Raw genomic sequence first — 13,609 nt, 5'->3', positions numbered from 1 at the left:
TTCTTCAGCCAGCAGTAGCCCAATTTTCACCAGCACCCTGTTGGCTAACAGTACTGGTAGCGATCGTTGTTAACCCGGGACTCAATCCAACATATTGATTTTGATTTCCTGACATAACCCTTCCCATTTATCTGGGCTTGGGACCGGCACAAAGAAACATACTGGGTTGTGCATATTTTTCCCCCAAATACAAGCTTACTCCATACCAAAATGTAAAAAAAATATAAGAGTGGAGCTGCCACCTCCTTGTGAAAAATAAGACAAGATCAAGGAGACAGACACTGATAAAGTGGCAGAGCACACATAACAAAAGTGAATAAAGTGCTACCATTAGTGGTATGGGAGCCATAGAAAATATGTAAATATGAATGTAATTATTATGAGTTATTTAAAAATATTTTTTTTTCTTTGTTTCTGGTTCAAATGTGGTGTTTGTTTTTTACAATTGAATATTGAGGCATATTCATGTCATAGCATCCCTTTGTTTTCCTTGCTCCTGGAAGAATGAAGCAGTGCAAGATGGGAAGATGTACATATAATTAGAAAGAAAAAAAAAAGAAAAATCAGTGTAAAGTGTCACTATAAAGATGTCAAGTTTCTTTGCTGATGGATGACGTGGACTGTTTGTAATAAGTCTACATGCCCTTGTCATTTAAAGATGTTTGCTAGCCACAGAAATATGCAAGTAAGGTAGTTAAAAGAACACTTATTTTATGTGCCCAGATGATTGAAATGTGCAGTTTTGATTTTCACAGTGATAACACTTAAAGTGAAAGTATACAGTATGCAAACAATATATGCTCTGTGGTAAGAAGTTCTTATTTAACCTGTATTAGGCGCTCTGTAGAATTTTGGGGTTAGAGCAGTATGTAGGCGTTATCAGGATGCCAAGCTGATGGGCTGTTAGTAAGAACAAATGGATTCAGTACAAAAAAAATATATGTGATGGTTCTAAACACGGTTAATGTTTGAGACTGTTTCAGTTAATAACAGTAATGTCATTCATTAGGGCTTTTACCTTTTTATTGTAGGTCTTCATTCTTTAAATTTTAGAATGCCTTTATAAACATCCATGAATTTGCAAATAGGTAAAAAAAAAAAAATAGCAAGTTAAACCCATGCTGATAAATGTATGGCAACTGAACCCCTGTTTCTAAGTGTTTTTTTTTTTTTTGACAATGTGCTTTTGGTATTATAGACCAAGAGGAGCATGATATTGTCACTCATTTTTGCTTAACATTTTTTTACAAATTCAAGTCTTACGAAAATAAAATCTCAAAATTGTTCTTTTCTTTGTTAAATATAATACTCCTAAAATCATATCATGATTTTAGGTGGTTCTGGTATATTTAGATAAAAATATTCCTAGCTCTTTTGATCTTTTCATTCTAGCTTGTGTGACAGCCATTGCTGCACCAGAATTCTTAGATAGTGGCAGTTGTCACTCAAGGAGCAAGATGATATGTAAATAAACCCAAGGAATTTTGTCTAAGAAAGGTTGCTATTTATATTTATACACCTAAGGTAATATTTAAAATATTACTCTACAAGATTTGGTTTCTTGTCCTGGAAACAAATAATTTCTTTATGTACAGTAAACGAATGTCAAATTAACTGTATTATCATACTTTCACAACATCATATTATGTTTAAACATGTTTGTGGGAATAGTTATGTACATTCATGACATATACTGTATACAATTAAATCTACAAATAATAAATTTCTAAACAAAACAGCTGACTTTCTTCCTGTTAGAATGGCATAATGCATTGCAGAGCTTTGTTCTGTGAGACTTTTTACTGCATCATGCTGTGCTTAAAATCACACTTAATGACAAACTACATCTGTATAAGTCTTTACTGTGAAACCCAACAACTGTTAATACATTTTTAGCCTCATTAAATGATTCTGTCACATTAGTGCAAAATGCGACAAAAATCCTTATTACAAAACCACAAGAGATGTAGTTTAGGAAGTGGTGACTGACTCATTTTTGAATTTATTTTCCAGTTCAGACTTTAACTTCTAATGTTTCCCTGATCAAAGTGCTTTGTGATAGTTAAGCAAATTACCTTCCTGAATATATCAAAGTTTTTAAAAATTAATACACAATTGATTACACTTATGTAAAACATGAATGAAAAGAATACTGTACATGGGTATAAAGTAAGTGGGTTTAAAAATATGTAAATCTATTGTTCAGAAAGAAATCATATTTGAAACTAGTTTCAGCTTAATTTTAGTTGTTATTAGTGGTGTCTCTACATTAGGGGCAAGTGGGCAAAAATTCCTAAGATATGGTGCTGTTATGCAAAAGTTTAATAAGTAGTAAATTTGTCTGAATAACTTAATATCAAAACCAGCTTAGTAGTCAGAATATTTTTTAGCTTCAATGTTATGATCAATGCCATTTCATAACTAGAATTTTTTTTTTTTTGGTGTTTAGAAATTTCCTTTGTGCCTGGTGCTCCAAGGCTGTTTCTTTGTTGTTTGGACAGGCACCTCAACACAATATACATTTCAGCGTGGACTTTGTCAGTTCCAGCATTGAAAAAGAGAGCCATTTCAAGTGAAAGTTATTTGAGCTTTCCATGATGCAATTTAAAGACTATGTGAACTTTTTTTGTTTTTTTATTTATCCTTATACAATATCTTGTACACTGTATTAGGAATTTATCGGTTTTCCATACACCTCGGGGTCTTGGCGTAGGTTCAGCCAAGGTACAGTGCCCCTGGAGCAATTGCAGGTTAATAGTCTTGCTCAAGGGCCCAGCAGAGTAGGATCCCTTTTGGCAGTAATGTGTTGCATTGAAATAGTCATTATCAACGTTGTCATGGATCACCTCAATTAAATACATTGTTATGCATTATCCAAGCAGTGTACCTTTTACTGAATTAATATTTATATGCATTTCTGCTTTCAGTGTTATTTTAACATCTTTTAGTGTTTGTACTGTTTAAACACATGGCATTATTTTGCTGGTAGACTCAACAGTCTTCCATGGCTCCTTCAATACAGCTGTAATGATCTTCTCTCTATCATCTCCATTGCGTGCGCATTCATCATGTCTACTGTCTAATAAGACTAATGACTGCAAAGTGAATCGTAGTGCGTATGAGAACATGAGGGCAACCATTAAGAAGGATATCAGGGTAGCCAAAAGACAGTTGTAGAGTAATATAGCAGATAAGGTGAAAGAAGACCCTAAGAGATTCTTTCAGTATTTTAGTAGTAAAAGAACAGTCAAGGAGGAGGTCAAGTGCATCAGAAATAGTAAAGGGAATGGTTTTGAAGTGGAAGCAGGGTGAACCAAAAGAGAACTATATATAAGAGATGTGAAAAACTGGCTGTGCAAACATTTGGGTCCCCTTGAATGCATGTAACTGGTCAATACTGATTACTTGCAACACCAAATTGGTTGAATTAGCTCATTAAGCCTTGAACTTCATAGACAGGTGTGTCCAATCATGAGAAAAGGTATTTATGGTGGTCAATTGCAAGTTGTGCTTCCCTTTGACTCTCCTTTGAAGAGTGACAGCATGGGGTACTCAAAGCAACTCTCAAAAGATCTGAAAACAAAGATTGTTCAGTATCATGGTTTAGGTGAAGGCTACAAAAAGCTATCTTGGAGGTTTAAACTGTCAGTTTCAACTGTAAGGAATGTAATCAGGAAATGGAAGGCCACAGGCACAGTTGCTGTTAAACTCCGGTCTGGCAGGCCAAGAAAAATACAGGAGCGGCATATGTGCAGGTTTGTGAGAATGATTACAGATAATCCACAGATCACCTCCAAAGACCTGCAAGAACATCTTGCTGCAGATGGTGTATCTGTACATCGTTCTACATTTCAGCGCAATTTGCACAAAGAACATCTGTATGGCAGGGTGATAAGAAAGAAGCCCTTTCTACACTAACACCACAAACAAAGTTGCTTGTATGCAAATGCTCATTTAGACAAGCCAGGTTAATTTTGGAACAAAGTGTTATTTAGTTATTTGGTCATAACAAGAGTGCATTTCATGGCGGAAGAAGAATAACGCATTCCAAGAAAAACACCTGCTACCTACTGTCAAATTTGGTGGAGGTTCCATCATGCTGTTGGGCTGTGTGGCTAGTTCAGGGACTGGGGCCCTTGTTAAAGTCGAGGGTCAGATGAATTCAACCCAATATCAACAAATTCTTCAGGATAATGTTCAAGCATCAGTCATAAAGTTGAAGTTATGCAGGGGTTGGATATTCCAACAAGACAATGACCCAAAACACAATTTGAAATCTACAAAGGCATTCATGCAGAGGGAGAAAAGTACAATGTTCTGGAATGGCTGTCACAGTCCCCTGACTTGAATATCTTTGAAAATCTATTGGATGATTTGAAGCAGGCTGTTCATGCTTGACAGCCAACAAATTTAACTGAACTAGATAGATTTTGTATGGAACAATGGTCAAAAATGCCTCCATCCAGAATCCAGACACTCATCAAAGGCTATAGGAGGTGTCAAGAGGCTGTTATATTTGCAAAAGGAAGCTCAACTAAGTATTGATGTAATATCTTTGTCGGGGTGCCCAAATTTATGCACCTGTCTAATTTTGTTATAATGCATATTTCATATTTTCTGTTAATCCAATAAACTTAATGTCACTGCTGAAATACTACTGTTTCCAGTAGGCATAAGGCATGTCATACTGTATATTAAAAGGAAGTTGCTACTTTGGATTTTTGTTTATCATTGGCTGAGTTTTCAAAGAATTAAGAGGGGTTCCCAAACTTTTTCATATGACTGTATGTATTGACACATATTTTTAGGAAGTCACTGTGCACTGGAGAGATTTCGAAGGACAGGAAAATGGCACATATCATCCCATTATATAAAAAGGGTGACAGGGCAGATCCAAGCAGCTATAGGCCAGTAAGCTTAACATGCATCACAGGAAAATTAATGGAAGGAATTATTAAGGGTAAGATTGAGCAACACATGGCAAGGAAAGGAGTTATTCTGAACAGTCAGCATGGGTTCAAAAGAGGGAGGTCGTGTTTTACTAACATCCTGGAATTCTATGAGGAGGCAACAAAAGGATTCGATCAAAGTGGAGCATATGATATTATTTATCTTGACTTTCAAAAAGCATTTAATAAGGTGCCACATGAGAGGTTTAAAAAGAAAATTAAAGATTAAAAGAAGTGGGAGTTCAGGATGATGTTTTTAGATGGGTGCAGAATTGGATCAGACTCAGGAAGCATAGGGTGATGGTGCGAAGAACCTCATCAGAACTGGCCGATGTTAAGAGTAGTGTTCCACAGGGGTCAGTACTAGGGCTGCTGATATTTTTAATATATATATGTAAATGATTTACATAGGAATATAATTAACAAGCTGGTTAGGTTTGCAAATAATGCCAAGATAGGTGGATTAGTAGATAATTTGGAATCTGTTATATCATTACAGAAGAACTTGGATAGCATACAGGCTTGGGCAGATTTGTGGCGGATGAAATTTAATGTCAGTAAATGTACAGTAAAGTATTACACATAGGAAATAAAAATGTTAGATTTGAATACACAATGGATGGTTGGAAAATCGAGAGTGCACCTTATGAGAAGGATTTAGTAGTTATAGTGGACTGTAAGCTATTGACTTCCGGACAGTGTTCAGAAGCCATTAAGAAGGCTAACAGAATGTTAGGTTATATAGCACGGTGTATGGAGTACAAGTCCAAGGAGGTTATGCTAAACCTTTATAATGCACTGGTGAGGCTTCATCTTGAGTACTGTGTGCAGTTTTGGTCTCCAGGCTACAAAAGGGACATAGCAGTGCTAGAAAAGGAACAGAGCGACTAGGCTGATTCCAGGGCTACTGGGGATGAATTACGAAGAAGCATTAAAAGAGCTGAACATTTTCAGTTTAAGCAAAAGAAGATTAAGAGGTGACACGACTAAAGTGTTTAAAATTATGAAGGGAATTAGTACAATGGATCAAGACTTATTTTAAAATGAGTTAATCAAGAACAAGGGGACACAGTTGGAAACGTAAGGGTAAATTTCGCACAAACATTAGGAAGTTTTTCTTTAGATAGATAGATACTTTATTAATCCCAAGGGGAAATTCACATAATCCAGCAGCAGTATACTGATACAAAAAACAATATTAAATTAAATAGTAATAAAAATGCATGTAAAAGCAGACAATAACTTTGAGTAATGTTAGCATTTACTCCCCCGGGTGGAATTGAAGAGTCACATAGTGTGGGGGAGGAACGATCTCCTCAGTCTGTCAGTGGAGCAAGACAGTGACAAAAATCTGTCACTGAAGCTACTCCTCTGCCTGGAAATGACACTGTTCAGTGGATGCAGTGGATTCTTCATGATTGGCAGGAGTTTGCTTAATGCCTGTCGCTCTGCCACAGATGTTAAACTGTCCAACTTTACTCCTACAATAGAGCCTGCCTTCTTAACAAGTTTGTCCAGGCGTGAGGCGTCTTTAATCTTTATGCTGCCTCCCCAGCACACCACCGCGTAGAAGAGGGCACTCGCCACAACCGTCTGGTAGAACATCTGCAGCATCTTATTGCAGATGTTAAAGGACGCCAACCTTCTAAGAAAGTATAGTCGGCTCTGACCTTTCTTACACAGAACATCAGTATTGGCAGTCCAGTCCAATTTGTCATCCAGCTGCACTCCCAGATATATATAGGTCTGCACCCTCTGCACACAGTCACCTCTGATGATCACAGGGTCCATGAGGGGCTTGGGCCTCCTAAAATCCACCACCAGCTCCTTGGTCTTGCTGGTGTTAAGGTGTAAGTGGTTTGAGTTGCACCATTTAACAAAGTCTTTGATTAGCTTCCTGTACTCCTCCTCCTGATGCAGCCCACAAAAGCAGTGTCATCAGCGAACTTTTGCATGTGGCAGGACTCCGAGTCGTATTGGAAATCTCTGATGTATATAGATTGAACAGGACCGGAGTAAGTACAGTCCCCTGTGGCGCTCCTGTGTTGCTGACCACAATGTCAGACCTGCAGTTCCCAACACGCACATATTGAGGTCTGTCTGTAAGATAGCCCACGATCCATGCCACCAGGTGTGAGTCTAGTCCTATCTCAGTCAGCTTGTCTCTAAGGAGCAGAGGTTGGATGGTGCTGAAGGCACTAGAGAAGTCCAAAAACATAATTCTTACAGCACCACTGCCTCTGTCCAAGTGGGAGAGAGATTGGTGTAGCATATAGATGATAGCATCCTCCACTTCCACCTTCTCCTGGTATGCGAACTGCAGAAGGTCAAGGGCGTGGCGGACCTGTGGCCTCAGGTGGTGAAGCAGCAGCCGCTCCATGGTCTTCATCAGATGTGACGTCAGAGCAACAGGCCGGAAGTCATTCAGCTCACTAGGACGTGATACCTTTGGGACTGGGGTGATGCAAGATGTTTTCCAAAGCCTTGGGACTCTCCCCTGTTCCAGGCTCAGGTTAAATATGCGCTGTAGAGGACTCCCCAGTTCCAACGCACAGGCCTTCAGCATTCGTGGCGATACTCCATCTGGACCCGCTGCTTTGCTGGCACAAAGTCTTCTCAGATCCCTCCGCTCACATGGGCTGTTGTAATTGTGGGTGGGGATGTCTCACCTATGCTGGTATGAACAGAAGGATGGTTGGAGGATGCAGTACTCCGAGGTGAGAGTGGGTTAGGGTGATCAAACCTATTAAAGAAGTTGTTCATTTAGTTTGCTCTCTTCCACGTCTGTCTCGATGGTGGCACCCTGTTTCGAGCTGCAGCCAGTGATAATCTTCATCCCATCCCACACTTCCTTCATGCTGTTATTCTGCAACTTCTGCTCCAGCATTCTCCTGTACTGCTCTTTCGCCGCCCTGAGCTGGACTTGGAGTTCCTTCTGCACACGCTTGAGCTCATGCTGATCACTGTCTTTAAAAGCCCTTTTCTTCTGGTTCAAAAGGCCTTTGATGTCACTTTTAATCCATGACTTGTTGTTAGCATAGCAGCATACTGTTCTTACTGGAACTACAATGTCCATGCAGAAGTTGATGTAATCATTTGTGCATTCAACAGCGTCTTCAATGTTCTCACTATGTGACTCCAGCAGGATATCCCAGTCTGTTGTTCCAAAGCAGTCTCTCAGAGCCTGCTCTGCCTCAGGGGACCACTTCCTGAATGATCGTGTGGTTGTAGGTAGCGCCTTAACTCTTGGTTTGTAGTGTCATTTCTTTACACAAAGAATCATAGGCACTTGGAGTAAGCTACCAAGTAGTGTGGTGGACAGTAAGTCTTTAGGGACTTTCAAAACTCGACTTGATGTTTTTTTGTTAGAAATAAGTGGATTGGACTGGTGAGCTTTGTTGGGCTGAATGGCCTGTTTCCGTCTAGAGTCTTCTAATGTTCCTATGTCAGCTCTACCTCAGATCACTCTTTTAGATGCAACACCATATGCACTCATGTTCTCCAATTCGCTGAGTCAGTCCAAGTCAGGATTCCTCCAGAGATTCAATACCACATACCCATTATAATACACTTAAGTTGGGGCTCAGATCCCATAAGAATCACAACTGCTGTTGAAGTAGTTGGTCATATCTCTGTCTTGCTCTCACACATCCCACCCTCTACACAATCTTTTTTCTGGGTTCTGACGATGACTCCACTTTTTCTTACACTGTGCAGACACTAAACCCCACCAAAATTTTCATGCCAAAAATCACCTCTGGATGTTAAGCTAGTTATTGTGATATGGTGGCCCAGTGATTAGCATTCCTGCCTGCCCTCTCAAGGATCTGTGTTTTAGTCACTGGTTCTGTTTACTCTGCATATTCACCTCAAGTTACATTAGTATTTTCAGGAAACTTTAAATCGCACATTAACCAGATTACCAGGACTGCATTTTTTTCACATAAGAAACATTACAAACAGGTGAGGAACCTTGGCTGAAAAATGACAAGAACATGAATTTAAACATGCAAAGCCACAAATCTGAAGTAAAAAAGTGCAAAACAATTCTGTCCGTAGTGTAACTAAAAGTATGTTTCCATTGTAAAGGCATAGCTGTAATGGCAGTTTACATCAAAACACTTTACCTAAAGTAAATCAAAAAATCCTTTATTGTCAGCTTAGTTTTATTCCGTTTTTTTCCCTTTGAATTTTTTTTAACAAACTTTGGTGCCTGTTTGGCATTTATCCTTATAATTAATTTTTGTTATTTTTCTATGAAAATATTTTTGCTATATACTTTTTAATTTTGAATAATACTGACACAATCATTGTATTTTATTTGCATTTTCATAATCATTCTTTCTATATTTTTCAATTTCCGATGATTAATGTATTTGAATATCAAACATAATTACTAGAAATTCTTCTGCATTTTTTTGGTAAAGGCAATATTATTTTTTCAAAAAATTACTGCTTAGAATATTGGTATTATAAATATTGATTGCATAATTTCTGCATTATATTTTTCACTTCATATGTATTGGTTTTGCTCATTTAGTTTTCTTGCATTCTCTTGGTTATTTTTCCTGCTCATCCAAAATTGTTTTCTGAGTGTTTCAGTAATAAGCAGGTTTTTCTTTATATCTTTGGAACTGACAGTTTGTTGATCTACTTCAGGTTCAGTATATCGTTTGACTGTTTTTGCTACTACACTTACTGCTGGTTTGAATACATTCCGGTCAGGAAAATTGAGACTGTCTTGGTGCCCCGATTCTGCCTCAGTTTTCTATACATTCACTGTTCTTAATCATAATTTCGCTTATTTTCAGCAAATGACAGTAGGTAGGAAGTCCCACAAAGGATGATCCGAGAAGCCAAAGGCAAGGTGCAAATGCTTGCAAGGGTGTTTTTATAAACTAAATCCAAAATGTTCATATCTCATTTTAGGCAAAGCACATGTTGATGTTCTTATCCATTAATGAAAGTATAAAATAATCAAATTTGAACCTTATGAAAAATAAGACATGCATTTTTAAAGTAGGTATTACTGGTTAATGTTTTTATAATATGATAACATTTCAAAATCCTGACAGATTTCTGCATTTTTCATTTTTGTAGCTGATGCTTCTGTGATTCTAAAATTGTGGGCAAGTACAGAATTAAGTAACCAAGCACTTTTGAAAGAGGCACCACACAGTGTTATGCTGAATATTTATGACAAAAATCATTGTGTCCTTACATTGGCCATTTGGAGGTAATTTATACAGCTTGAAGAGATTCTTCTGCATCGCTGTGAGAAATGCTTCTCATACCTGCTAGGCAAAATAAGCAGTCAATGTTTGTTTTGGTTTTGTGTGTTACCAGCATGTACAATGTGAAATCTGTTAAGACAATTGTCAACTTGTATACATGCACTGTATGTGTATTACCACAAGTTGGAAAACTGGCAGGCAGCTACAGGGGAAAATGGACCAGAAGAAGAAACATAGTCATAAAAACCAAGCAAGGGGTAATTACTGAAAAGATAATGATAATGTGCCAAAGTAAAAATTTAAGGCCAGTAGGTTAGTAACTAGATCATCTAACCACTGCAGTAGCCAAATAGCTTTTTCATTTATCTATAATATTGCACAATGAAGGGTACACTGTGCCAGATAGTTGCACTGCCAACCTTATGCAGCACGACTTCCAGGACTCCACACTCAATGAGCCATCTCATGGTGTCAGCAGAGTCGCAAAATGATATTATTTTCAAAACATAATGAATAATAAACATGATTAACAAGTCCTAAATCACAATGTAGGTTATAAAATAAAATTAAAAATGAATTCTCAGTTTTTAACAAGCACAAAACAAACTAAAAGACGTCTAAGAAAAATACAATGAAACACAAGCTCACATAACAATATGTAGAGAACTGTGTTAAGTCACACGTCATGGATTAGCACTTGTTATTTCTGGATGTGGGATGCTGGAAGGTTCTGTTTGTACTGTATTTTCTGATTCTTCTATAAATGTATTTTGTTTAATAGATCTGTCTTAATGAGACAGCATATGTATGACAGATATACATTACTAAAACAAATTGGCCATCATTTACTCCCAGATTGAAAACAGAATACTAAACTTTGTCAATTTCAAACTAAACATTTCATCTTGCCATTCAGCATTTAATGAGTAATGGTCAGAGTGAAGCCTTTTGACAAATGCAACATATTTATAACAGTTTCTTGTTATATTGACAGCAGATCTTAAAAAAAAAAAAATTGAAATGAAAATACGTAAATTAAATGAAGTATAGTCAAAGGTTGATGTTATGAAGCAATCATTAACCAAAATACCTTCTTATTTATAAAACTTGTGAAAGGATGCACATGCTAAAAAACAGGAAAATGTGTACATTAGAAAAAAAAATCAAATTTTTAAAATCTGGCATACAAACATTTATATGCAACCATCTTGTAAATGTGCATATGTGAATGTGTATTGAACCCTGCCCAGTTGCCATCCAGAAACAACCATACTGTATGTGGACCATGAAAATCCACTTCATACATCTGCAGTCAGGATGCTACATAACTTTACTGGCTGGTAGAGCAGCCTCCCACCTAATGCATGGAATGTAACTACGATTAACAAAAGCAGCTTCATTTTCACCAGGTGACCTTATTGCTGTATGAGTGCTTTCAATTACCTTGATTATGTTAAGGAAAACCGGACACTGCTGCAGGTTGTCTTTTCATGCTGGCCTGTGTACCCACACCATACGGAAACTGAATGTAGTGCCTTGATGGTTGGTTTATGGCTTCCAACACAGTGGCATGACAGAGCTGAAGTTCAGCTGATATATTCCTGACCTGTCTGCCAGTTCTCTCTGGTATGGTAGATTTCGGGCAGTCTGTGTTTCTAATGCTGGACCCAACTCAATACATAGTTACAAGAGTATTGCTCTTGGGAAGCCAGTTGTCATCATGTGCAAAAAATACCCTATCAGTCCCATATCTGACCATTGCATAGTCTTCAAGCTTCAAATAGAGCCATACAAGTCATGTTGTGTCAAACCATTAGGCTATAGTGCATGGTATTTATGGTTTTCTTTGTGCAGGGAGTGAATCACAGATGTGTTTACACTTAATTCAGTTTTTGACTGCAAGGGATTGCCTTATTTTCTATTCCTTATGTGACGCCAAGTAGCTGATACAAATTGATGAAAAACTTCAGTTCTTGAGTTCACTCACCTAAAGGATTATTAGGAACACCTGTTCAATTTCTCATTAATGCAATTATCTAATCAACCAATCACATGGCAGTTGCTTCAATGCATTTAGGGGTGTGGTCCTGGTCAAGACAATCTCCTGAACTCCAAACTGAATGTCAGAATGGGAAAGAAAGGTGATTTGAGCAATTTTGAGCGTGGCATGGTTGTTGGTGCAAGACGGGCCGGTCTGAGTGTTTCACAATCTGCTCAGTTACTGGGATTTTCACGCACAACCATTTCTAGGGTTTACAAAGAATGGTGTGAAAAGGGAAAAACATCCAGTATGCGGCAGTCCTGTGGTAAAAATGCCTTGTTGATGCTAGAGGTCAGAGGAGAATGGGCCGACTGATTCAAGCTGATAGAAGAGCAACTTTGACTGAAATAACCACTCATTACAACCGAGGTATGCAGCAAAGCATTTGTGAAGCCACAACACGCACAACAACAACACCTTGAGGCAGATGGGCTACAACAGCAGAAGACCCCACCGGGTACCACTCATCTCCACTACAAATAGGAAAAAGAGGCTACAATTTGCACGAGCTCACCAAAATTGGACAGTTGACTGGAAAAATGTTGCCTGGTCTGATGAGTCTCGATTTCTATTGAGACATTCAAATGGTAGAGTCAGAATTTGGCGTAAACAGAATGAGAACATGGATCCATCATGCCTTGTTACCACTGTGCAGGCTGGTGGTGGTGGTGATGTAATGGTGTGGGGGATGTTTTCTTGGCACACTTTAGGCCCCTTAGTGCCAATTGGGCATCGTTTAAATGCCACGGGCTACCTGAGCATTGTTTCTGACCATGTCCATCCCTTCATTACCACCATGTACCCATCCTCTGATGGCTACTTCCAGCAGGTTAATGCACCATGTCACAAAGCTCGAATCATTTCAAATTGGTTTCTTGAACATAACAATGAGTTCACTGTACTAAAATGACCCCCACAGTCACCAGGTCTCAACCCAATAGAGCATCTTTGGGATGTGGTGGAACGGGAGCTTCGTGCCCTGCATGTGCATCCCACAAATCTCCATCAACTGCAAGATGCTATCCTATCAATATGGGCCAACATTTCTAAAGAATGCTTTCAGCACCTTGTTGAATCAATGCCACTTCGAATTAAGGCAGTTCTGAAGGCGAAAGGGGGTCAAACACCGTATTAGGATGGTGTTCCTAATAATCCTTTAGGTGAGTGTATGCAGCATTGGCCCACTTAAAAGGGAACTAAGATAGTCTATATAACAATATTCATCATGGTTCATTGATGTGAATTATATGTGTGAGTCATCATTTAGTTGGTTTGGCTGCATTTCCCTACTTTATGAAATGTGTCTAGAATTTCCCACTTCCTCCAAAATGTTGTTTACAGATGGGTTGGAGGGGCTATAAATATATGCAAGTTCTCAAATCAAG

The sequence above is a fragment of the Polypterus senegalus genome, chromosome 4, assembly GCF_016835505.1.
Source record: "Polypterus senegalus isolate Bchr_013 chromosome 4, ASM1683550v1, whole genome shotgun sequence".
NCBI lineage: Eukaryota > Metazoa > Chordata > Cladistia > Polypteriformes > Polypteridae > Polypterus > Polypterus senegalus.
The sequence above is the reverse complement of the archived record's forward strand: the minus strand, read 5'-3'. Positions refer to the sequence as shown.